This window comes from Eptesicus fuscus, chromosome 4, assembly GCF_027574615.1.
Source record: "Eptesicus fuscus isolate TK198812 chromosome 4, DD_ASM_mEF_20220401, whole genome shotgun sequence".
NCBI classification, from domain to species: domain Eukaryota; kingdom Metazoa; phylum Chordata; class Mammalia; order Chiroptera; family Vespertilionidae; genus Eptesicus; species Eptesicus fuscus.
The window spans coordinates 48,733,786-48,760,998 of record NC_072476.1 but is presented as its reverse complement, the minus strand read 5'-3'; positions in this window follow the sequence as shown (position 1 = coordinate 48,760,998).

Sequence of the window (27,213 nt, the reverse complement as noted above, 5' to 3'; positions counted from 1 at the left end):
AGCCAAATATTTAAAGAGCGGCCAAGCATGGCTGCTGAGCAAGTATCAAAGAACTTAGTTAGGAAATAAACACTGAAGGATAATTAGATAATTATTTTAATAAGATATTGTCAAAAAACCAAAGAAGTCCAATTTAAAACAAACTAAACCACACCTCCACCATCACCACCAGAAAGCACATGGTGATTTATAGTACACAACTCAATGAAGTTAGAAATCATTTGACCCAGAGATTGGATTTTTTTCTAAAATCTTGAAACATAGGAGAGTCACCCTTGTGATGGGTTGTGTGTTTATACCTGAAGCCAGAGAAATGAACTAGAAGATCTCTTAAGGCCCTAGGTCCTCACATTTTAATATTTTGTGTTACCTCAATGGCTGTTCTATAGGGAATTTACTCCTAATGAAAAATTGCTACTGTGTAATAGTTGGTGCTGATAAGGAGTTAAATATGCTGGTCCAGGGAACTATTTTAAAGCATACAAAAAGAATTCCCTTCTCTCTAAATTCCAGGGGAAAATAACAACCAGAATTATTAGAAAAAAATAACATTTATATTCTCCTTGATCATATTCTCCTTGAGGATGCCAACAGGCACCACAGCCATGATCCTTGCAAGGACAGCAACAGCTGGAACAGGAAAGAGTTAACCAGGGAAGAAAGAAAGGGCTTTCCTACCCTACCTTCCCTTTCTAATCCAGTTCTTTTCTAAATTAAATTTTAAGAGTATGTACATATATTCACATTTCTAGGAAGAGTTAATTCCAATTTCTTATTTAGAAATAAGAGAGTGGCTTACTTCACCCTTTAAAGTTCCATCCAGGACTACTGTGATTCTGTAACAATGCTTTAGGCATTAAATAGTGTCAGAAAACTAAATATGTGTTTTTGGTTCTAACTCAAAAAGGGAAAACAAGGCTTCAAAGAGAAGAAAAAGATAGAGGGGTGAGAGAGAAATGAAGTCTTTCCCATTCAGTGTTTACTGTTCACAGGAATACAAATATTTAGCATTGTTTTGACTTTTACACTGATGATGAATGTCAGTTTACTGCAAAGATGTGAATTAATTCTTGAACTAAACTCTAAAACTCAAATTTTCAACACATATTAGGAAGAACAAGCTGTGCTAGGTAGTGTGGAGAATATGAAGACATAGTCACCACCTCAGGGGGCTTCCACACTAATGGGAGATAAGATTTAGATGGATGCAGGCATAATATACTAAGAGACTTCCAAGGGAAGAAAAATCTGCCAGGGAAAACTCTAAGGATGAAGTAAAATTTGAAATGAACCCTGAATTGAGGGTAGATTTTCTGGCAAGAAAAGAGGTGAGTGGAGAGGAATAGCATAAGCAAAGGGACAAGGTAGGCTAGCACAAGGGGAAACAGGTATATCAATTTGACTGGAAGAGTCAGTTATATATGAGGGGGGTGACTTACCAGGGACTTTAGTAATAGGAGTGGTATAGCAAAAAGCTATGTACAAATTCTGGCTTATCTTTGGGGAAGAGGGGACTGACCTGTTTGGAAGTATGGACAGACCTTTGTGCTGAGCCCTTCCTGCTAGACCATCATTCTGTATTGTAGTAGGAAGGAAATGGGGCTGGAAGGACTATGAGGAGATAAGTGGGGAAGAGAGAAAGAAGAAAATATTCTAGTCCCATCTGGGTTCTTATTCTAGTAATTGTCTGAGTTTGGTCTTTTAAATTTTTTTTCTTTCTCCAGAGCAAACTCCTAGTCATGATCCCAGCTTTAGCTCCCATTCCTTTCCTATGTGGTAGGAACACTGACCTTCTGTTGAGCATAATCCTTAGCAGGTGATACTTTGACTTGAGGTCCCTGATTCTGAAACCAACCCTGTAAAGTGAATATTATTATCTCCATTTTATAACCAAATCAAATGGAACTCACCAAATTAAGCACCTGTCCCCTAAATAATATGGGCACTAAGGGTCAGAGCCAGGTTGTTGCATTCTAATCCAACATTGTGCTTTCTTTTTTAAAAAATTTACAGGGCCTTAATTTAAAAATTTGCTTGTAATCTTCATAAGACTGAACTTGTTGTCATGCAGTGATTTTCTAAAAGGGAAGTTGTTTTAGGTGAACTTCATTGAATAAATATCAAATTTAAACATTTTTATTTACAGCAGAAATAGCAAGGTAGGCTGATCAGTCATTATAAAACTTACCATGTGGCCCTAACCGGTTTGGCTCAATGGACAGAGCATCGGCCTGTGGACTGAAGGGTCCCAGGTTCGATTCCGGTTAAGGTCATGTACCTTGGTTGCGGGCACATTCCCAGTAGGGGGTGTGCAGGAGGCAGCTGATCAATGTTTCTCTCTCATTGGTGTTTCTAACTTTCTATCCCTCTCCCTTCCTCTCTGTAAAAAAAAAATCAATAAAATATATTAAAAAAAATAAAATAAAACTTACCATGTGATTCTATTAAGTAGCCAATCAATAGAATATATATTAACTTATATAGATAGATGGGTGGATAGATAGATAACTTTTGGATGATTGAGACATGCTCATATTATAAAAAAAAATCATTGCTAAGAAAGATAAATAGTACATGTTCAAAATAAAAGTTACATTTTCAATTTTTTTAAAGAAAAGGTGAGTGAGCCATCTTTGAATTGGATACTGCAGACCTACAAGCTGACATATGACTGAAACCACCTGAGAAATCCCAAATAAGAAGCCTAGTCCTTACTTGATTTCTGACAAAAAGAAACAGATAATAAAATGACTTTTTCATTTAAAGCTACATGCTCTGTCCTGAGGATACCAACCACCCTGTCCTGGCTAAATTGGCTCACAAAGTGCCCATCTTGTTAATGTCAGAGGTTATTTTTAGACTCAGCAACAACGGTTTCCACTCACCAAGTCGGATCTATCTACAGCCACTGCTGAGTGTCCACCTGGCCAGCAGCAGGCCAACACTGAGCCCCTGATGCAGCACTGTTCCCCAGGGGAAACACTCAGCTGATTACACAGGACCATTCCCATCAGGGAAGAGACAGCACGTTCTCATTGGAATAGACATTAGTCTGGGTACTGATTTGCTTTCCCTGCCAGAACCACCATTCATAGCCTTAAGGCATGTCTTATTCACTGTCATGGTGTATTAGTTTTGAATGTTGCATAACAAATTACCACAAACTTATCGACTTAAAACAACACACATTTATTATCTCAGTTTCCATGGGTCAAGATTGTGAGCATTGCTTATCTTGGTTCTCTGCTGTCTCACCGAGGCTGCAAAGAGCTGGCAGGCTGTGTTCTCATTTGGAGGCTTCCAAACTCATTTGGATTATTATTGGCTGTCATCTGGAGAATGATCTCAAGTCCTAGAGGTCCCATTCAGTGCCTTACCATGTGACCCACTCCATAGGCAGCTCAAAAATGACTATTTACTTTTCAAGGCCAGCAGGAGAATCTTCCTTTCCGGTTTGTTAAGATGAAATCTTATATAATGGAATATAATTCTGAGAGTAACATCCCATGGCCATTGTCATATCTGGCAAAGTACTTTTTGCCATGTAAGGTAACATAGTTATAGAGTGCGATGGGGATTAGGATGTGGACATATTTGGGCAGCTATTATTCTACCTACCACAGGAAATTCTAGGAGGCAGGAGCCCTGGATGAGCTAAACATCTTACCATGAAGAGAACAGGTTCCACAAGAAAGAATTGTCTGGCACAAATGTCAGTAATGTTGAGGTTAAGAAACCCTGGTTTAGGGTGATTTGTTTTATAGCATTATTGAGGCATTAGTTGAATAACACTGATAATAATACTGATTCCCTAAAATTCTCAAAGTCTTTTTAAAAAATACTTTAATTGATGTTTTAGAGATAGAGGAAGGAAGAGGGAGAGAGAAACATTGATGTGAAAGTGAAACATTGATAGGCCGCCTCCTGCAAGTCCCCAACCCTCAAAGTCTTAATGAAATTGAAGGAAAAGCAAAGAGGTAAAAGCCATTAGATTTGATTTTAAATCTAAGATTTGTTATATATTAAATATTTGGAGTGTGAAAAATCTCCTAAATCTCAGTTTAGTCATTTATATACTAGCTTATAGAGTTGCTCCAAGGCTTAAGATAACTTATATACATAAGAGATCTTTGTAAAGAGGTATACAAAACTGAGACATTTTAAAAATTATTAGTATAACTGGAATTCTATTTTTATAAAAATTACATTAGAATAATATATTGAAGGACATATAAAAACAGGTATAAATATTTGCCACCAGATTCTATGGATTTCTTTAACTGGCCTATTATAATTTGACACAGAAATGAATATAATATTGTAAAAAAAATTAGTCTCTGATTTTTTAAATTAGAATAAAAATGCTCAATATATATACATATATAACAGTAAAATATAGGCAATGTTTTCTACATATTATTTTGCATTTTTCTTTAATCCTATCTAATAAAAGAGTAATGTGCAAATTGACTGTCACTCCAACACACAAGATGGCTGCCCCCATATGGTCAAAGATGGCCGCCTCCATGTGGACACAAGATGGCCGGCACAAGATGGCTGGCAGGGGAGGGCAGTTGTGGGCGATCAGGCTAGCAGGGGAGGGCAGTTAGGGGTGACCGGGCCGGAAGAGGAGAGTAGTTGGGAGTGGCCAGGCCTGCAGGGGAGGACAGTTAGGAGGGACCAAGCCTGCAAGGGAAGGCAGTTGGGGGCGATCAGGCCTACAGGGGAGGGAAGTTAGGGGTGACTGGGCTGGAAGAGGAGGGCAGTTGGGAGTGACCAGGCCCACAGGGGAGGGCAGTTGGGGGGGACCAGGCCTGCAGGGGAGGGCAGTAGGGGGTGACCAGGCCTGCAGGGGAGGACAGTTGGGGAGGACCCAGGCCTGCAGGGGAGGGCAGTTGGGAGGGACCAGGCCAGCAGGGGAGGGCAGTTGGCGGTGACAAGGCCTGCAGGAGAGGACAGTTAGGGGTGACCAGGCCTGCAGGGGAGGACAGTTAGGGGTGACCAGGCTGGCAAGGGAGGACAGTTGGGGGTGCCAGCAGGGGAGCAGTTAGGTCTCAATGAGGCTGGCAGGGGACTGGTTAGGGGGTGATCAGGCTGGCAGGCAGAAGTAGTTAGGGGCAATCAGGCAGGCAGGCAGGCAAGTGGTTGGGAGCCAGCAGTCCTGGATTGTGAGAGGGACGTCCAACTGCCCGTTTAGGCCCGACTGGGATAGGGCCTAAATGGGCAATCGACATCCCTCAAGATGTGCCAGTTTGGAGAGGGTGCAGGCTGGGCTGAGGGACACCCTCCACCCCCGTGCACGAATTTTGTGCACCGGGCCTCTAGTTATATATAATTAAAAATCAGTGATATTTTTACTAAGAAGGATGGGTTCTCTCAAATTTTTAACCTTTATTTTCTTTCACTTGGTAATATTAGTTTTGATCACAATGAAAATGTAAATATAATGGAAAAGAAAAATATGATTATGAGGAATTGAACAGAATACACTGGTGAATTCATAGGTTCCAAGACAGCTTGTAAAAGAGCAGAGCAGTTAAGGAAGGTGAGACTGCAAACTGTAGAATGTGTGCTTTCGTGACGGGAGGTGGTGTTAGGTCAAAGGCACACAGGAGTCACTGGAATTTAGCAGTTCAGGCCTCACTCCTGGCTGCTTTCATTACAGGCTCCTTCCCTGTGTTACCAGCACTAGGATGACCACAAGACTCATGCAGACAAGGTAACTATTAATCAAGAGCAAATTCACTTGTACTATAGAAGCTTCATCTTGGATAATGTGGTTTGAAGAGAAGTTTAGGAAAGGTTATAGGGCTTAGAAGGATATGATTTTAAAGGGTGAAGCCATTTAGGTCTTATGTTAAATAAGGCTGTTCTCAGCCTATGCACTTAGGAACTTCTTGTGTACCTGTAAATCTCATTGTGTCTCCCATGGACTCGATTGTCTCTTTAGTGAAACAATCTACCCTAACACAAGCACCATGTTTCTAGAACCTGGGTGTTTCATGGAGAGTACCTGTGAGTTGGCATTTCCATTCTGTGCTACAGCATGTGCAGACCTTGGCCCACCATTCCAAATTTCTAAAATTTGTAGGAGGCAAGTGTATTCTCAAAGTGACTCCTTTGGAAATGAGGCAATATACATAGATAGATGCCCTCCTATTCCTCAGATAATGGAAAATACACAGTCTTTTTAAAAAATTAATCGTTATTGTTGAGATTGTTAAAGAGGTGCCTCTTTTTCCCCTCATAGCTCCCCTCCACCTGGTTCCCACCCCGCCCCAGGCCCTCACCACCCTATTGTATGTGTCCATAGGTAATGCATATACACATATAAGATCTTTGTCTAATCTCTTTCTGCACCCCCTCCCAATACCCACTCCCTCTGAGAATCTTCAGTCTGTTCCATTTCTATGCCCCTGATTCTATTACATTCACCAGTTTATTCTGTTCATCGGATTTTTTATTCATTTGATTTTTAGATTCAATTGTTGATAGATATGTATTTGTTGCCACTTTGTTGTTCATATTTTTTATCTTTACCTTTTTCTTCTTCTTCCTCTTCTTAAAGAATACTCTTCAGCATTTCATATAATACTGGTTTGGTGGTGATGAACTCCTTTAGTTTTTCTTGTCTATGAAGCTCTTTATCTGACCTTCAATTCTAAATGATAGCTTTGCTGGGTAGAGTATTCTTGGTTGTAGTCTTTGCTATTCATCACTTTGAATATTTCTTGCCACTCCCTTCTGGCCTGCATAGTTTCTGTTGACAAATCAGCTGACAGTTGTATGGGCATTCACTTGTAGGTAACTAACTGTTTTTCTTTTGCTGCTTTTAAGATTCTCTCTTTGTCTTTTGCCCTTGGCATTTTAATTATGATGTGTCTTGGTGTGGGCCTCTTTGGGTTCCTCTTGTTTGGGGGTTCTCTATGCTTCCTGGACTTGTAGGTCTATTTCTTTCACCAGGTAGGGGAAGTTTTCTGTCCTTATTTCTTCAAAAAGGTTTCAATATCTTGCTCTCTCTCTTCTTCTGGCACCCCCATAATTCAGATATTGGTACATCTGAAAAGTTGTTCCAGAGGCTCCTTACACTACCTTCATATTTTTGGATTCTTTTTTCTTTTTGCTCTTCTGTTTGGGTGTTTTTTGCTTCCTTGTATTTCAAATCATTAATTTGATTCTTGGGATCTTCTAGTCTACTGTTGAATCCCTGTATATTATTCTTTATTTTAGTCAGTGTATGCTTAATTTCTGAATGGTCCTTTTCCTTTTTTTTTTTTTTTTGGCATTTTCACTAAGATCCTTGAAATCTCACTAAGTCCCTTGGAGGTTTCTAAAAGATTCTTCAGTAACCTCAGAACTGTGGTTTTGAACTCTATATCCAGTAGTTTGCTTGCTTCCATTTCTTTCATTAGTGACATGTTTCTTTGTCTCTGTATTTTGGCTGCTTCCCTGTGTTTATCTCTGTGTATTGGGTAGAGCTGCTAAATCTCTTTGAGTTGATAGAGTGGCCTTGTGTAGTAGGTGTCCTATAGGGCCCAGTGGCTCAGCCTCCCCAATCACCTGAAGTGGACACTCTAGGTGCACCCCTTTGTGGGCTGTGTGCACAGTCTTTTTGTAGTTGAGTCTTGATTGCTATTGGTGTCACTGGGAGGAATTGACCTCCAGGCCATTTGGCTGTGGGGACCAGCTGTGACTACAGTGGGAGAGCTGCTGTGCAGGAGACACCCTTATGGAGAAGGACTTGCTTCAGTGGGGCTTTGGTGCTTACTGAGTTTTCCCCTTGAGTGTGTCACTTATGGATGTGAAGCATTGTAATCTGTTATGGTCTCACACTGACCACTGTGTACACTGGCTCTTGGGTCTCCAGGGAGGTGCATAGTCAGCCACTGCCTGGGGCCATCCAACAGGAGCTACAGAGAGATCTGCAGATTCCTTTTATTTGTGTCGGGTTTGGAAGTGACCAGATGAGGCCCAGCTGTGAAGCAAGGCAGGCTGGTGCTGGTGCCAGGTTTTGGGCCTTTTATTGATAAGTTTGGAGCTCCCTGACCCAGCTGCAGCTTGTTTTTCAGGTTTTTAGCTTAAGCAAGGACAGGCCATTATATGCAAAAGCTGCTGTGCACAGCTTGGGTAGGGTTGTAAATTGGGTGAGGGAGTGGGGAGGGAATCTCAGGGAATTACCAGGGCGGAGCAAACAGAAATAGCTGTCAGTCAGCCCTGCACCACGCAGGTCCCAGCACGGGAACAATGACTGCTGCAAGCACCTCCATCTGGAAGAAAGCCACCCCCAAATTCCTGCCTCGATGCCAAACAGTCCAGTTTCTCTTTGTATGTGTCTGAGTCCCTCAGAGCCTCGCCTGGCACTGGAGCTCAGAAGAAACGGGAGCTTGTAAGTTCATTTCCTGTTGCCGGCCTTTAGCAGCCTGTGTGTCATTCAGCCCCAATCTGCACTGGTTTTTACAGCCAGTAGTTCTTACTGCCCATAGGGACTTCTTTTTCTAGCTCTCAGACCCTGGGCTGGGCGTCCGGTGCGGGGCTGGGATCCGTTGCTCCTCCGGGCGGCCTCTGCAGAGACAACCTTCTTCCTGATTAAAAAAGCGGCACACCCGGGTGCTGGATCTGCCTGTTCCTACCAGTCTCAGTGTGCTTTCTTCTTTACTTCTCTAGTTATAGTATTTCCATTCAGCCAGCTTTCCAGCAGTTCTCCATGATGGTTGCTATGTATTTTAGTAGTATTTTGATGTAGTTGTGGGAGGCAGCGAGTACAGGCGTTTACCTACGCCGCTATCTTGGTTCTCTCAAAAATACAGTCTTGATATGAGATTTTTCTCATTTGAGTTTCACAGTTGACCACCATCATTCTCTAATCACCCTTCTTCATTTGTACAGCCTTGCGTCTCTTTATGGTCTGGCAAACTATATGCTGCTTTGAGTACATGATCTTTCCTGGAATATACACGGCAATGTGCACTTGCACCCTGGCATTGAGAACGAGGCTGATTGAGACTGAGCAGAATGAAAACTAGGAGGAGGGTCTTTGGACTTTGGGCTTTTAGCTTTTAAGAGCAAAGAAATTTGATTTTGAAGTGCAATCACTTTGGACTTGAGTGTTTTTGGACTTAAACTTGCAAGGAAATTTAATCTCTGAATTTTTCTCTCTGGGAATTTGATAATAGGAAGGGATTTATATTCAATTTTGGTACATCTCTATTTTATTACTGAGGTATCTTCATGTTGTCATTTAATCTCATAGCAGGATTTATGATTTGCTATTTTGGGTTATGTTGCTGGATGTTCTTGAGAACCAATATAAAGAGACTGAGTTTTATTTTCAGCCTTGAGTACAGAGTGGAATTGATTTAATTAGTGCTCTTCTCTGATCAATTTCAGAATATAGTGGGTTCAAATATAAACTATCTACAACTTGTCCCAGGATCATACACCATGGTCTTAGAAGAGTGGTCTTGTGAAAGGGGGAGCAGGGCTCGGCCCTGATGGCTTGCTCTTCTCCCCTGAAAAGAAAAGTCTCAGCTCTGGTGAATCACAGGCTTAATGATTAATCTCAATGGTTAAGACCCAAAAACAAACAAACTAGTGAGTGTTGGTAGCAAACACTTCTTCTCAATGCCTTATGTTTTCTTGCATGAGAAGGGACCCCAATTAGTTCTTGTTCTTCCTCCTTCTTTATTCATTATACCCCAGGACAAGGAAAGAGAGAGTTCTTTATATATTTTAGACTTAAGTCCTTTGTTTTATATGTGATTTGATATGATTCTCTCAGTCTGTGATTTGCCTTTTCATTCTCTTAACAGTGCTTACCACAGAGTAAAGTTTTTAATTTTGGTGAAGTCTAACTATTAATTTTTATGGGCTTGTTCTTAGTATAATGTCTATGGGCTCTTCACCAAACTCTATGTCATAAATTTGCTTGCCATATTTTCTCCTAAAAGTTCTATAATTTTATGTTTAAATTTAGATCTGTGACTTATTTTGAATAAGTTTTTGTATGAGAAGTTTAGTTCTAAGTTTATATATTTTTCCTGCACATTGATTTGCAGTTGCTCCAATACCACTTGTTGAAAAACTATATTTATTGAATTTTTTTTTATCTTTGTCCCAAATCAAATTGCCATATTTGTGTGAAACTACTTCTGGACTTTCTCTTCTGTTCCATTGATTTGTGTGCTATCCCTTCATCAATACCACATTGTCTTTGAGTCCAACTGTTTTCTTTTTCATATTTGTTTTAGCTATTCTAGTTTCTTTATTCTTTCATATAAATTTTAGATTCAGTTTGTTTATATCTATAAAATATTATTCTAAGCTTTTGATTGGTAATCCATTAAATATATAGATAAATTTGGAGAGAACTAACATCTTTCTTATGTTGAATCATCTTCACTTTTTCCCTCTGTCCTTTTTCTTATACATTGATCAGCTTCTGGATTCTGTCCTGGGCCATATTCCTTCAATGTCTACATTTTATTCTTAGCTAATACCATCTAGGCCTAAATTTCAAGTATTCTCTATATGCAGAAGACCTCAAATCTGTATCTCTAATACATATTTTATTTAAAGACCTTACCATGTATCTAGGATTTCTCAGTTTGAATGTCCTGTAAAAAGCAAAAACTCAGAAAACCTGTAGCAAAGACCTCAACACCCATTCTCTTCTTCTTTTAGGACTAGAAAATATTTCCCTGCAGATTTCTACCAGATTTTCTTTTATCTTTTTTCTGAAGTCAATATTTAAAGGGATAATATATACACAATAAAACACACCTATTTAAAGTGCATAGCTTGATAGCTGTTAACAAATATATATACCCATAATACTACCAACATAATCAATATATAGAATATTTCCATCACCCCATTCAATTCTCCCCAACCCTTAGCCCCAGACAACTACTATTCTTATTTTTGTCTGTATAAATTACTTTCTTCTATAGTTTCATATAAATACCGTTATAGCAATATATGCTTTTTTGTATGTCTGATTTCACTTAGCATAATATTTTTGAGATTCATACATATTTTGTGTTTATCAGTAGTTTGCTTCTTTTTATTGCTGAGAAGTTATCCATTTTATGGATATATCGCAATTTATTTATCTATTCCTCTATCAATGGACATTTGGATTGTTTCTAGGCTACTATGAATGAAAATACTAAAGTCTATAAAAATAATTCATTTCTCATGATAAATACCCAGCAGTTAAATTTATTTTACACGTTGATAAATGTCTATGAGTGGAATTTTTCTTTCTTGAGTTGGTTTTGGTAATTTGTATCTTTCAAGGATGTGACTATTTTTTAAAAATATATTTTTATTGATTTCAGAGAGGAAGGGAGAGGGAGAGAGAGATAGAAACATCAATGATGAGAGAGAATCATTGATTGGCTGCCTCCTGCACGCCCCCCACTGGGGATCGAGTCCGCAACCTGGGTATATGCCCTAACCAGGAATTGAACCAGTGACCTCTTGTTTCCTGGGTCGACGCTCAACTGCTGAGCTACACCGGGCTGGGCAGGATGTGACTATTTTAAAATATATATATTTTATTGATTTTTTTACAGAGAGGAAGGGGAAGGGATAGAGAGTTAGAAAATTCAATCAGCTGCCTCCTGCACACTCCCTACTGGGGATGTGCCTGCAACCAAGGTACATGCCCTTGACCAGAATCAAACCTGGGACCCTTCAGTATGCAGGCCAACACTCTATCCACTGAGCCAAACCAGTTAGGACAAGGATGTGACTATTTTTATCAATATTGTCAAATTTATTAATCTATTTATAATATTTCTTATCCTTTAAATGTCTGTAGGATATACAGGGGTGGGCAAAAATAGGTTCACAGCTATAATACAAAGAAATTATACAATAATTAATAAATAATAATACAAGAAGAAACTCTGTTTCATGTGCTCGCAATTGCAAAACTACTTTTGCCCACCCATGCATAGGTTGACCCCTCTTAGATTCCTAATATTGGTAAATAGTGTATTTTTTAAAATAGTCTAACTGGAGGTTTATCAATTTTAATGATCATTAATGTCTTAGTCAGAGCTAGGATTTGAGTTTAGAACTATTTGATCTTATTGCCTGTCATCTTTTACTGTGTAGTATTACAGTGTCTTTACTCTGTAGATAGGAAGGGTTCCTTGTTATTTTGTTTTTTATTCCCTAGGTCAGGAGACTGAAGAGACTAGAGATCTTAATTATCCTACCAAGTAGGACCAAATAGGTCTTTTTGTGACAGAAATTTTGAAATTGAATTCTTTGTCCATTGAAATATTATAACTACAGTGGTGTGAATCCCTTTACAGCTGTCAATTAACACTTCCTTACATTTCCCAGATATTTCTGAAAGTATCCAGGTTATTTTGTTCATGAGGGGAGCTCTCATCTTATTCCAGTCCAGAATTCATGCTGCCTCTTCTATTGCATCCATCCTTGTAAAATTATGGCTCCATTGTGCAAAGCTGCCCTCTACACATGTTTCTGCTCCTGTAATTTTGGCCTCAGTAGAGGGAGCCCTGCTTCCCTCTGTAGCTTTAAGGATGGACATGGCACATTAATTTTCCAGACTGTAGCAAAGACCAGCCTGTAAATTTTAAGGAAACTCAAACGGAGTAATACTTAAACTATTGCACAGACCTAGGCCCAACCTGTCCTAGGGACCTCAGAGAGCTAATTTCCTATTTTATTTCTACATAGCTCCATGTGACTGGGGCAGCTTGCTAACCATTACCTGGTACTTCCACATCCAGGAGTCCAAACTAAATTAATCCCACGCTCTGAGAAAGAAGCAGGTTCCTCTTTACCTCTGTCTTAGACTTTGTTCCTCATATTCTTCCCAGAATATTGGTTGTGAGAATATCCATTCCCTTTCAGGCAAAACACCCACTTAGAAGTCGTCTATAAGCCTATAGCCTGACAAAGCAAATATACAGTCTTCGTAATTACATTTCTCAAAATCTGGGTTACTTAACGTCATCCTTGTGGTACTATGAAAATGTGTTAGTGAGTTTAATTTTGAAATCAATAGACAATAAGGGAATTAGACAGTCTTCTGTATATATACTTTTATCTTGCATATTGTCCCTACTAAGTTTTGTTGACTTGAAGGGAGAGTAAACTGAGTCTGAAACATTTAGGTGATGAGGGGTCTACATCTTCATATTAAGGGAAGATGCATTATTCGTGTAGAATAGCAGGATTAGCAATATACACAGTATTCATACAGACTCTCCTCTCTCTACTCTGTCCTTGACAGAGGAGGACAGGTCAGTCAGTGTCCTTCTTTGCACCACCCATGTGGTTCTTTTTCCCCCACCAGGATGCATATATTATAAGGAAAACTTCCCACATTACAAGGAAAGTTTGGGTGAAAATGTCATTTCTGTTAGCCTGAGTACTCCCATACTGGGAATGTGACATTTAAGGAATGAAGAAGGAGGTGGTAGTTGGGAGACTCAGGTTCCTTATTTCAGCAGCATAACTACTGGTTAAGATATGGGCTTTGGCATTAAGAAGCTCTTGGTTTTAATTGTTGTTCATTCTGTTTATGCCAGTTACTAGTTGAATAAGCTGAGGATCTTGTTTAACTAGTTGAGGAATTGGTTGAGTACCCTTGTAAGGAAAGTTACTTCTCTTCTGAGTTTCCTCCTCTAAGCTGAGAGAATTTTACATGATGATACGAATCAAGTAGATACCAAGTGATATATCATGCTTTTGGTGGTGAAGTGGCCTGCTCCAGATGTACTTGCAGAGGGTACATTGTCTGAGGAGAATTAAAAATAATATTACCTACTAAAAGTTGGGTTATAATTTATTTTCATTGTGTGACATCAATTCTAAACAATTTCAGTAATCAAATACTCCACCCTGCCAGATAACCCACTCCCATAATTTCTACCTTGGTATACCACAGAGTAGCTAGAAAATATGAGTCTCTTTTATAAGAGATATTAATATGTGCAGATGTTTTTGAAGGCCAACTAAAATTGGATGGTAAAACAATCCCAGCCCTAGCCTCTCAGCTGTTAGTATGGGTGTGTACAAATAAGGTTACAGAAAACCTCTTTTCTTTCTATGTGAAGACACACACCACAGCTTTAGATTAATTCCTAAACTTTTTGTCCCTTCAGAAACTCCACAGAATAATTCAATGGTCAAAATAATTTTAATTTAAAATTACCTTTTGACAAAAGCCATCTGCTGTCAATAATTACAATAATCCAGATCTTTCTTCCAAAGAAAAAAAATTGTTCATCTTCTACATTCTACTGAAGACAGAGGGGTTTGTGTACCTCCCAGAAAAATAACCCAATTAGCTCAAAAAGAAGTGTTCACTATGAAGCAATTAAAATAAGTATTTGCTGAAGGTTACTTTGTGTCTTCCTTTCGGAATGTGATTCAAAAGCATAATTAGCCCTGAGAGGAAGCAATGTGGTTATCACTCAGAAGCGCTCTCACATTAATCTTTTATTACATGAAATAGTCTCTCTATCCTGGCTTTTCATTCTGCAGGTAGAATGGATTCAAACAGGTCTTCATTCTTAACTTTTCCTTCCTTTCATTTTCATGAATCTGGATTGGGATTGAATAAGGGCTGATGTTATGGTTTGTCTTCTCTTGAGGAGAATGTTTGATTTTTTTCTCCTTAACTTATTGGCAAGTCTATTGTCCTGACATGAATTCTGAAGCACAGCTAAAAAGCCCTATTTACTTGATTGTTTTCTTCCCTTTGGTTGCATGTGCAATCAATTGGGTAAAGTAAAAAATTCCAATACCAAATTGAAAATCAAGGGTAATTTACATTATTTTTTTGCTGTGGTACTCTTTTCTCTCCAGGCACTGAAGCACTGGTATTGCTTACGCACAGTGCTGATGTAACAGGTTTTCTAAACCTAAGTAGCTGTCTGGTAGTTCATTGAAGACACTTTTTTCCAAAATGAAAATGATTTAAAATCTCCAAGGGACACTTGATTGCAAGAAATGAGAACTTGCAAGTATGTTCTAGGCATAGCTATTTTGATAATCCCTATTCATGTTATCAGAGATTATTTTTACTTTCCAACACTCTGCCATTAAGCCAAAATTTATCTATTTCTCTAGCCTAATCCCCTCGAAGAAAATCCCCTAATTTGATACTAACTTCAAGTCTTCAATGATATTGCTAGTGGCTGCAATGCATTCCCACAGATGCAAGCATTAGGCACTGCAGACCCTATTTTTCTGTCCTAGTCACCAGCTAAATGCCTATTATATTTTGTGTTTAATCATACTGCATGAGGAGTGAGAATCAGAATGTGCTTCCCTGGTGTCAGCTAGTCTCACACATTTTGTTTCAGAGTGAAAACTTGTCACTATTTCTCCATTTAATTCAATTTTTAAATTTCATTCTCTGTTTCTAGAACAGAAATTTATTTTCATTTTTTGTAATAGTATAGCATGGAAGGAAATAACATTTTGAATCAACAGTGTTTACTATAGCTCTCAAATGTTATTTAATAGAACAAACTAGTAGCGAGTGCACAACCAGACAAAGCCTTATCAATATATTTGAAACAAATCTAAGGTTTTCATGATTTGTCTCCTCTAAAATTTGATTACTAATCTACAAAGGGTATAAGCAACAAGAACAAGTAACTTTGCCTTTCTATTTTTCTTTATATTATTTTCAAGAAAGAATGGAAGAGGTGGAGTCAGTCATCCAATAAATGATGGTTTTCAGAGGGAGAGCCTGAGTGTTTGTGTTCCTAGATGTCTGGATGAAGGGAAAATATAGTGAGTGCTGTTCTTGCTCTGATGGTGTCACATGGCACCCAGGATGACTAGCCAGAATAGTGAGAACAAGATCACTTACTCTTATCCTTTCCCTATAAAATCTGAAAGTAAAATTGGGAAACATTGTTTGTAGATATCAGATTATATTTTAGGGCATCAGGCATCCAAGAAAGCAGCACACTTCTTTACTTCTTTATTATCCTGTTTGGAAAAGAAGAGTTTGAAAATTCGTGTGTGTGGTTTTTTTTTCTTCTACCCAGATCAGGATGTATTAGTTACTTGTTTCTGTGTAACAAATTAGCACACACTCAGCAGTTTTAAATACCATACGTCTTCTCTCACAGGTTGTGTGTTTTTGGAACCTGGGCAAGGCTTCACTGGGCTCTCTGCTCAGCATCTCACAAGGCTATACTCAAGGTGTTGCCCAGGGCTGAGGTCTAATCTGAAGGCTTGAGTAGGGAAGGATCTACTTCCAAACTCATGTATCAGAATTCAGTTTCTCATGGGTTGTTGGACTGAAGACCACAGTTGCCAGCTGGCTGTTGGCTAGTGGTTGCCCACAGTTACTTGGCATATGACAGCTTGCTTCATCAAAGTATACAAGCCAAGAAAGTCAACAGAAAGAATTTGTTAGCAAGAGGGAAGTCACAGTCTCATGTAACCAAATACAGAAGTGATATCCCTTCAATGTTGTTGCATCTACTGATTAGAAGGAAAGTGCTCAAGGGGAGGGGACTATACAAGGTTATGAATAACAGAGGCAGGAATCACTGGGGGTCTTTTTAGAGGTAGCCTATTGCAAAGGAATTTCCTATTATCCCTCTTTCTCTCTGTTCATATTTGTTATACTTATCCCTCTATCCATCTATTTATATTTATTATATAAATTAATATTTATAAATTTCAGGCACTACTGTAGTTAACCAGGATTCAGCAGTAAAAGAAAAAAATAGAGTTGATATTGTCATACGAGGTATAGATAGTGAGGTAATAAGCTAAAAAATAATTGACATAATTACAGGTAGTTATAAAAGCTATGAAGACAAGACAGGAAAATGGATAGGTATGGACATGCTATATTTAATGGGATGTGAGGAAAGATTCTAATAAATTGAAAATTCAACAGACATGAATATCTGAGACTAGGACATTCCAGGCAGTATGAAAAGCAAACATGAAATTCCTGGTACAGAAATTAGTTTGGTGTGTTTTAGAAATAGCAAGAGGCTGGTGTGAATAGAGGGCAGTGAATGAGGAGGAGATGAGATCACAGAATTGTGCAAGGCCCAGGCCATTGGAGCCTCAAAAGGCACAAAATGATACAAGATTATTTCCCATCTATATAAATTACAGAACATGTATTCTTGACCAGTGGGTAACTCTGCTTCAGAGGGTTGATTCAGAGACTCAGTGTAATTCCATCTGGACACAAGTTGCACACTTACTTCATCAAGCTAGCAGAAGGGGAAAGAGCAGGGAATCATACACGGAGGTTAGACTTGGCAGTAGCACATATCACTTCCCCATATTTCATTAGTTAAAATGAGTTGTATGACAAAACATAACTGCAAGGGAAACTCTAAAATGTACTCTAGTTTTGAAAGCAAGAAGAAAAAAGCTAGATTTTTTAGCACCTATTTATTCTTTGCTTTGAGGCATAAGAAAATTTTGAAAAGCTCATGTTAGCCTTCATGTGGGCAATAAACTGGAAGGGAAGAGTAAAAGCTGGAAGTTAAATGAGTATTCAAGTAGTGCAGCCAGAAAACGATAACTCCTGGACTAGAGAGATAAAAGTGGAGGTGGTGAGAAATTGTTGGACTCGGGATATATATTGAAGATATGGTCAAGGGGAATTGCAGATGGTTGAGATTTTGTATGATAAGAAAAGAGAAAAATCAAAGATTACTCTTAAGTTTTAGCATTAGCAAGTGGATAAAAGATAGTGCTGGAATGAGGAAGGTATGGGGAAGGGCAGATTTGTGGCTCAGGTGTGAGAAATCAATAATTTTCTTACTGAATTGCATGAGATTATTTAGATAGGGAATAAACATTTTGAGATTAAGGTTTGGGGTACTCTAACATGAAGAGTGGGGAACAATAGTCAGTGAATAGGAAAACTTCCGAATGAGGTTGATATTCTTGAAGCCAAGTGAAGGAAATTTTTCAGGAAGTGAATGTGTTTATATTGGGAGGACCAGAAAAATAAAAGTGATTATTGGATTTGTAAAGATGTAGTCATTGTGAATATGAAAAAAGGAATTTCAATGTGGTGGTGGAATTAAAATATGAAAGATAAATTGGAGGTAAAGAAGTGAGGAAAGTATCTCATGTCTTTCAGGAATTCTTGCTATAGAAGGGAGTAGCTAATAAAAAGTATGACGGCATCAAGAGAGTTTTTTAAATAGAAAATATTATAGTATGTTTTATGTTCTTAGAAATGGTCTTGTAAAGAGGGAACTATAATGAGGGAGGAAGAGGAGATACCTTCCTTGAGTAGGTGAGAGAGTAGGTCCCAGTGTATATTTTGAAGAAGTGGTTATGGAAAAGAAGCATGAAAATAGGCCAAAAAGTTGAATTAGTAGGTAAACAGAGTCCATAGGTACAGATCCCTATTGGTCCAAGGAAATAATTCTGGAAACAAAATTCTTTCTTCTGATTGTGCCATTTTTTTACCAGTTAAATAAGAAGGGAACTCAACAGCAAAGAGTAAAGAGGAACTGTTACATATTTGAGGCAAAGAAAAGTTCCCTGATAGGTAAGAGACTTATGGACTATGCAAAAACGCTCCAAGACTAAATTCTTTTTTTTTTCTTCTTCTTAAATTGATTTCAGAGAGAGGAAGAGAGAGGCAGAGAGGGATAGAAACATCAATGATGAGAGAGAATAATTGAGCAGTTGCCTCCTGTACACTCCCTACTGGGGATCGAACCTGAAACTCAGGCATGTAACCTGACCAGGAATCGAACCATGACCTCCTGGTTCATGGTATACGCTCAACTACTGACCCACACTGGGCAGGCTAAGTAATGAGTTCTTTATGGCATCAATATTATTGCTAAAAATCTGCACACTCCCTCTTAGTATCATACATTTATTACTGGAGGTTTTGGGCAGAGAAATTGACTATGAGGACTTTTGAAGGCCCTTTCAGACTGAAGATTTTATTATTCAATTTTTCATTTTTACACCAACTCGTGGATTCTGCAACAATTTAACAAAGGTTTATTGAGTTCAAATTGTCCAAACTCATAGTTGCTGCCCTCAAGGAATTTACAATCCCGATTCATTCCATTCATGGAGGTGAGATGATGTCAGAATTTTAAAAAATACTGAAAACTAATAGGTACCTGCTATGATCTGAATGTGTCCCTCCAAATTTCATTTTAAAATCCTAATGCTCAATGTGATGGTAACTAGGATCTGTGGACTTTAGGGGGTGGGGCCCTCATAACTGGGATTAGTGCCCTTATAAAGGAGACCCTAGAAAGATCCTGCTCCTATTCTGTTCCGAGAGGAAACAGTCAGAAGGTGACGTCTATGAACCAGAAAGCAGGCCCTCACACCACAGCTGCTGGCACGTTAATCTTGGACTTCCGGTGCCCAGCACTATGAGAAATAAACCTCTGTTGTTTATAAACCACCCAATCTGTGGCATTTTTTCATAGCAGCCCAAATGGACGAAGACAATATACGTTTGAGGAAATGAAAATTTAAAATATTTATCTTGTTTTCAAACTTGCCAGTCATCATCCACTCATAGAAAATGGTCTTTCTGGCCGAAACCGGTTTGGCTCAGTGGATAGAGCATCGGCCTGCGGACTGAAGGGTCCCGGGTTCGATTCCGGTCAAGGGCATGTACCTTGGTTGCGGGCACATCCCCAGTAGGGGGTGTGCAGGAGGCAGCTAATCGATGTTTCTCTCTCACCGATGTTTCTAGCTCTCTATCCCTCTCTCTTCCTCTCTGTAAAAAATCAATAAAATATATATTAAAAAAAAAAAGAAAGAAAAGAAAATGGTCTTTCTGGAGTAATCAGTTGCTGGAGAAAGATTTCTGTAAGAAGGGTGAATATTCCCAAATAAAATATTTAGCTTAAATCAGTAGACTAATCTACTTAATGTTTTTCTCTCTGTCTCTCTCTCTCTCTCCCCCTTTCTCTCCTCACAAATGAGACTACCAGGATTTTTGAAAGAGTCGTTTATACCCACTGTCTTCATTTCCCTACTTCCAACTCACTCTGTAAATACACTTTAACCCGGAAGCACATTCAGCTTCTCCAGTAGCTGGCGGCCCTCAGGGTCCCCTGGCTCTCCCTTTGTAAGCCTTATAGTGGAAAGTCCCCACGGAGACACCTCCTTGTAAACAGCTTTCTCGAGAAGATAAGTTCTTGGAAAGTTGCAGATGGTGATTTTTCAGCAGCTTCCACCAGTGGGGGACCATGGCAACTTGGCCATCCAGTGAGCCATGGTTGTATCCTCTCTAATGAGGTCTGGATCTCAGCCCTGTGGTGGCTGCTTCCTTGTGTGCTCAATTCTAGCCCAAAGGCTGTTGCTTATATCTGCTGTTCTTGTGTTCTTTAGAGTCCTTCTTATTAGTCAGCTTTTCTTTACTCCAATCCCCCACTATAGTCAATTCTTTAATTAAAAATGTCCCCTGTCAAATTATGATGTAATTCCTCTCTCCTAATTGGACACTAACTGATAGGATTACCTTCATTTAAAAAATATGAAACTCATGTTAAGAACTAGTTTAAATGTGTGCAAGTTCACACAGCTGGCAAACAAAGAGCTGGTATTTGAATCCAAGCAGTGTGAATTCAGTGCCTATGCACCTACCCACTATGCTAAACTGCCTTTACATGCAAATATAATGAATATATTGTTTCATAAAGTCACCAATTATGTGATATGAAACACCTTTATGATTTGTTCTAAACTTGGTGGTGATATATACACCCCTAAGAGAGGACTGGAAAAATTAACATGATTGATTGGGGACCAGATAATTAAGAAAACATTTTAAATGATTTAAGTACCATTTCATTGAAAAGAAAAAGAATCAACTGAAGTGAGTGAGCAGTACAGAATATAGCTTGATTTCCTCCTCAACCTGTCTAGATTTGTTTACTTAAAAAAGTAAAAACTCCACAAGAATCTGTGCAGTCTCTAGTTCCTAATTTACGCTGCATCTTTACCTTGGGATTCTCCAAAACATGTTTGAAAAATTAAGCTAATAAGTCAATTATCTCTCCCACTCTCAAAAAAAAAAATCAACAGTTTTAGTCCTGTAATTTGGAGCATTGCATACAACCTCAGAAAATTTAAAACCACAATAATTTACTGGTTTTAAGAGAAATAATTGAGTTGTAAACTTTACCATGGAAGAGTATAAATGAGTAAGCAGTGTTCCCACCTGATAGCCAAGCAAACAGCATCTTCTAGAATGTAATTTGGCCCTGCAATTCATTATTGTTACCATCACTATATCTCCCACGGGACAGCTTTAGTTTTCTGAAAATGATTTAATTGGTTAAAAAAAAGTCCCCTGTCCATTTCCAGGGAGCAAGTTGCCTGTCTTGTTCTTTCTCTCAGAGGGGAAGGATAAAAGGCAAAGGGCAGTGGCTCTGGAGATATTTTGAGAGCCCTGTAGAGTGGAGGTGCCCCTTTGACCTATTCATCAGTCTTTTCATTCCTCACAGAAAGATTCCAGCAAGGCAACCTGGGAAGATGCCTGATGCAGAACTGAGTTCCCACTGTTAGCAATCTGCGATATCCAAACAGAATTCATGGTAAGTAGATTGCCTTTCGTTTGTGATATTTTTGAATATAATTTTAAAGATCTCTTGGTGGTTGCACTCATTTTTTATTGTGCGAATTCCAAACATATGTTTATAAAGTGTGTGTGTTATGCACTAGTTTATGCTTCTGTAAACACAAAGTGACTGTTGGAGGTGCTGCTTCCATCGTGGGTCCTATATACCGGTTATTGTGATTTGTTTTCTTAACTATGCCCAAAGGATATTCCTTTTGTCTCTTTTGCCATGAATAAACCCATGTTAGTGATGTGAGGGATTTTTTTTTCCATTTTGTCTTCTTTCAGTTAATTTTGACTTCATTATTAAGATGAATTGTAATGATGTTTAAAACTCCAGAGGCCAACTAGCTTCATTTGATTTTTTCTGGTAGATGAAAAAAAAAACTGTTAACAATTTCAGTCTTCTGTGAAATGTGCCCTGTGCTTTGTGCTTACATTTTTAATGTGCCTTTCAAAACAGAATTGATTTGGTTCTTTTTCAAAAATATATAAAACAGTAAATATTTTACAAGGGAAAGGATAGCCTTTTTTTTTCCTCCCTTTTTTTTTGGGGGGGGGGGCATGAGCAATTGAAGCAGAAACATTAATCTCACCATATTAACCAGTTGAAAACAAAACAATGCTTTTAAAAATTATTTTGAACTTCCAAAATTATTTCCCTCAAGGTGCAACATGTTTGGCATGTGATGTCTAGGGAAAGAACTTGGCCTCGGCACTCTATGCAGTCTGTCCCCACTCAGGCCTTCTGGTCTCCCAAACAAAGAGAATGGAAGCCAGTAACAAAGACTATCCAGAATTCACTCAAAGGAAAATGTGTTATAGATATATCAAGTGTTAATTTCAGGTGGAATTTCAGGCATCTTTATTAAAAAAAGACACATTTTTCATAAATTCTTTAGCTCTTTGTAATATAAGCTTTATTTCATGAAAGAAGGTGGCCATTTTTGCCATGCTCCCTGTTCAGGCCTTGGGAGCAGAGTCATCTGCATATTAGTCTCTGGATTACATAGAACCTGCTCTCTTCTATTTCCTTATGTGACAAATATTTATTAAGTTCCTTCTCTGTGCCTTGTGTTTGCTGAAGGGGATAAAAGCCTGCATTAAACAGACTCAGCCCTCAAGAAACTTCAAGTCTAAGGGAGAGATGCATAAACTCATGGAAGACTCAAAAGAAGAAGGGGGGCAAGGAGGAAGAGAAGAAAAAGTAAGTGTCATGTGAAAGGATTATATGAGTCGTTTGGGATCTCTTGGGAGAGGAACTTGACCTAAAGACTATTTCTTCTTCGAATTGAGTACAGAATGAGGTGTATTTGTCTGGAGGCTATTTTACTGTGATAAAGTTTAATCTCACCTGGATTTTAGGGAGCAGAGGCATTTCCGTTGCTGCTGCTTCATCTTTTCTCTCTCATTAGGGCAGTGGCTTCTGTGAATTAAAGCAGGCCCTCACCCACCCTTTGGTAACAATCCTAAGCCTGCCTTGCCAGCCTAATTATTAGCAAATTGCTCTTGCTAGATCAATGGGCATGCTTTCAAGTGTACCAAGAATGAAAAAAAAAAAAAGTGTTCAAAGCTGAGATATTTTTAGTCCTACAGAGAGATTGATTTTCTATGGGGTTCTGAATTACTTTAAAAAAACTGTTTTTAAATCCGCTAACATTTCAGGTTTTAGACTCACAATGATGAAGGAATGTTTTCCTGGATGTCCTTTCTTCTTAAGTTAATATCTCATCATTTCTTTGGACTGGGAACTCATTCATGCTTTCTCAGTAAATGTAACATCTTGATGGTATGAGCTCTTGCTATAGTAAAAGTGCAACTCAGATGCCTATAGCAATAAGTATTTATAATTTAACATGATTCTGTAGGATGGCTAGATGTTCTGGACTGTGCTAGATTGACTGAGAACAGGATGGCCTTACATTATTGGGAACTTGGCTGGGGAAGCTGTGAGGGCTGGGATTTCTCCATTTGGCCACTTTCCTGGGAGCCAAAAGACTTGCCGATTGAGATCATTAGGATAGAGACAACATTTCTGCCAACTGGGCACCAATACCTCCAATGGTTTCACCAAAAACTAGAAGGAAGTCACCAGTTCTATAGTGCTTCCTACATGTCACTGTCTATAAAACCGAACCATTGTAGTATCCTATTTATGGGTCATTTTCAGAAAAAAAATGTGGGGACATCAAAGGAGGGAAAAAGGATTTTGTTTTCTTCCCTGTCCCAACTATCAAATTAAGTCCCAAGTTCATCATTTCTGAAACATACAAATGCCATATTTACATCTACTGTTCACTGTCCATTCTTTTCACCACTCACAGGAACTAGAAAACAGTTAATTCCATAATACGCTCCAAAACAGTCATGGCATGAAACAGAATTTCTTAGAGGGTGGGGGACATTTCTATCAGAGTTTCTGGTGAAGTGGTTAATCATTTTTTAGGAATGATTTTAAGAATTGCCCTTATAGTAACATTAGAATTAGATGGAATATCAATTTCTACTAGAAGAAAATAGTAATCCTGGAACATACTCTTTGGAAAATTAAAAATCTCTTCAGTTCAAGCAAGTTCACAAAACTGGTATTCTCCTACTGATAGACATGCAACTATCAGAGCATGAATATAGGCACTAGAGCTTCTGTCCAAGCTTATCAAAACTCTACCTCTACACACCGCCAGGTATGCAGAGCTGCCTCAGGCACCTTGGAGAGAGTACCTTCTCCCCTTTTTCCTTTTCACCCCAACAGTTAAGATGCTACTGTTGGAGTTCCAGATAGGTTTATCTTATTCAGCACAGAGGCTACAGTAACAAAATTGTGATTATAAATACTCCAGAAGAAAAAATTGCCCTATACTTATCTTTGGACCTTTTGGAACCTAAATTCTGTATCTTGTAAGTTGCTGAATCCTCTCTAATGGGCTTTTATGAGAGTTCATTGAGCAGAGGGAAATGAGGCAGGTACTGCTAAGTCATTATTTCTGCAAAATGTCTGTTCATGGTCAGGTTGCCATGTCTCAGCTCCTATGGTAGGTGGGGCTGTAGGACGTTAGTTAACTCTCAGGGGACTTGCTTCATACCTGATTACTTCAGAATAGTGAGTTATAGGAAGTTGTTGCTGTGTCTGGTATGAATTAATTCCCATTTGGGGGGGGGGGGTGGAAGTACAGAAAATGGTATGGAATTGTTTCCTAGGAAATCTCAAGTAGACAGGTGTGTGACTTGAACAGTATGTATTATTTTTATTAAGTTAAGAAAACTTTCTCAAATCCCCAACTAAATTGTTGATTGGATAACAGCAGGAAAAAGAGTTTTACTGGAGAACCAAATATTTAACCTGCCAACTCGTATGTTTTAGATTAGCTGCTAACACTGATTTCCTTTAGAAACACTCCTTCTGGGTAAAGGAAATGACAGTAAAATTGATGGGATCAAAATTGTAATCAAGTCAGTGAACTGCCTGATTTACTGACACTATGTGGCAAACAGTCTCTCTAAGGTAAAGGGGCTGGGGGTGGGAAACTTGTATTTTTACAAACTAAAAATGTTATTTGCCATTACAAAGAAATGACCAGCATAACCTGTTTTGCATTGCCCTGTATTGCATATAGTTTAATATACAGGGTAGGGCAAAAATAGATGTACAGTTGTGAGTACACAAAACACAGTTTATTCTTGTATTATTATATATTAATTATTGTCTAATTTTTCATATGAGCAACCATAAACCTACTTTTACCCCACCCTGTATGTGTCTTCTGCATTAATAGATAAAGATATTTAACTATAGGCAAATAAGGAAGCCTCTCCTCTATAGGAGGAATTAGAGAAAAAATCTAAAGAATGAGATGTAACCAGGTATCTAATCAAAAGCAAAAGAAAGTTCAAAAAAGAGAAAAGTTTCAGTTAGGTTTTCCAAGAATTACAAGAGAATCCATTTCTGCAGCACTGGCTGAGATTGTACCTGGCACCTCTTTGTTGTGATCCAGGCAGTAAGAAATATAGAAATGAAGAGGGACAGGGCTTAGTTCCAACTGCTGTCTTTCTCCCACACATGCATATACCCACCAAAATGCAACTACAATGCTTCTTGGCATGGACAACATATCCCCTATCTAAACTAATTTTAACCAGAGAAAGGATATTATCTTGTAAGAGCAATATTGTAAGATGGGCTATATGACTGGATTTCACGTGGATGAGATAATATGACTAAAATATCAAAGAACGACTTCTGCTATGTAAAGCATTCTTTGGGGGTTGAGGACTTTTAATTCCCTTTGATTACTTCAAGGGCTTTGTATACAACTCCCTTTGGATAACCTTGTGTCTCCCTACCAGGAGGCTTATCCATACTAACACCTGACAAATTTCCTCCAATTCTTAAAAAGAAGGGGCCTGTCGTCTTATTCAGCTCACTTCCTTATCTATTCCCTTAAATCCATCTCCTGCCTCATTTGTACAGAATGGTTTCATTTACTAACATTTCTCTCTCCTATAACATCTATTCATCTTCTATACTGACTCATTTCCCTCCCTTTTGAAGAAACTCAAGTGTCTCCCATTTTCAAACTACTCGACCTTGATATCATCTAATTGCCAATTCCAGTGAACATTTCCCAATTTGCAGCTTACAGTTTCTCTTGTGCATGCTCGCCTATGCTATGTGCTTGGTGTTGGTAACACCATCCTCTCTCAGCTGCCCTCCTCTGTCTGTGCCCATTTATGCTCCTCCTCATTCCTTAAGTGTTGGTGAACCCCAGGCTTCTGACTTTTGCCCAAAGTCCTTCTTGTTTACATATTCTGTGTCAGTGCTACCCTCTAGCGTGTGCCCTTTCTTCCAGGACTCCCAGTGCATATCCTTAGTCTACATTTTTCTTCAAGTTTCTTTAGATGAGCTGGCTGGACATTTGGGGCATTTAAATGTCTCAAACATCCTCTCAAACTCAATATGTCCCAAATTAAACTTATCAGTTTCCCCCACTGGAATTTAGACTCATCTACCATTTTGTTTATATTTTGGAAAATCAAAAGAAAAAAAGAAACAAAATTTATAAAGAATAATTTAGCAATTGCTATATATCTGAGTGGCAGAAAGATACTGTTTAGGTCCTGATTTAGGGACAAGACAGGGTTATCCCTGTTCCCAGCTAAATATAAGAAGAACAGATCTGGTTTCCTACCTTACCCAGAAAGGCCCTATGACCCCTGACCCTGGCTAGATATTACAACCCCAGTTTTTAATTAAGGAATATTTTATCCAGTCCCTTCTGTGTCCTAATCTTCTCTTATTTCCTCCCTCAAAACTCCACCCCCCTCTCCCCCCGGCAAAAACTTCGTGAACAACTTTCTAGCTCCTGGGTCTTTTAAAAATTAAAATGTAATTACCCAGAATTTCTATTTATTTGAAGTGTATGTGTGTGAAGAACTGCTGGAGAGTGGAGAGAGGTATTCTTGTATCAGCTTTGTCTGCAATTGCCAGTTAACCTGGAAACACCAATAGGTACCCAGTGAACCACTGAGTTCCACACAAACTTTTTTCTTCCCCCGTTATGTAGTAGTCATCTTACATTCTTATGGTAATCCGTTAATTTTCAGTTAGCAGTCAG